Genomic DNA, 1,023 nt, shown 5'->3' on the forward strand with positions numbered 1-1,023 from the left:
CTCTTTCGTTGGGTAGAGGGATGTGGGATTCTAGATAAAACATTGGTAATCATAAAAATGGCAACAAATACAAACAAATATTAACCTACAGTGTAAGTAGGTATCAATATTTTTTGCCTATCTGTATTACAGGGAATTATACGGTAAAACGAATTTACATGGCAGCAGCACCGGCAAGAGACAATGCAGCAATCATAATTCACAAACAAATGCTAGTGTAGCAGCAGACGGCGGAGGCTTTCCCAATAATGTACCGATACCACGTAAGAGTGCCACAAAATGATAATGATAATGCAAGAACAGAGAACAAAGGCTATTAATGTGTAGCACAAGGGTACAGAAGGAGGTAGCGACCGTGTTATATTTAAGAATAAACATCTTACTCGGTTTTCTATCTGTGACATCTGTTTCACCTTTAATTCAACAATCAAGGGCTGTTACGAACGACAGAATGGTTGCTACTAGACCGAGAAATTACCATGGATTTAGACCGAAATTTTCATACCTCAAGTAGCCTGATCCTTGTGATCCCACTGTCTCATTTGAAGCTGGTGTTCGACTTAATAGTAGAAATACTGTTGGTAATTACAATGATGGTGAACGGTTGGCGATGACTGAAATTTTTGGCAATGCTTAATGATGAAGACATTCATTGTGACAGTGAGGAATGTGTTAAGTTGTTAAGGAACGGTCACTGTTTGTAAAAGATAATAGCATTAAATAACCCATGCAGGTGTTGACAATGATGTTGATTGACTACCCCGGGCTTGAAGATGATACACTCACAAGGCCTCCGGAGCTACCTGTTAGAAAGAATGCAGGGCTTCACCATTTCAGTTACTATTTATTTAATATGTGTCCGTGTGTCGGTGCGGTGGGTACGGGACAACGCTGGCCAGCTGGTAGTTAAAAGGAGCAGGTAGATTAGATGTAATTTTGATGTGCTGGGCGGAGGGAGTAACTGCTTTCAATTTATGGGATTCTCGCTATTCCATCAAGTCTTGTGTAGGTCTCCGGGGAAAG

This window comes from Penaeus monodon, chromosome 27 (genome assembly GCF_015228065.2).
Source record: "Penaeus monodon isolate SGIC_2016 chromosome 27, NSTDA_Pmon_1, whole genome shotgun sequence".
Taxonomy (NCBI): Eukaryota; Metazoa; Arthropoda; class Malacostraca; order Decapoda; family Penaeidae; genus Penaeus; species Penaeus monodon.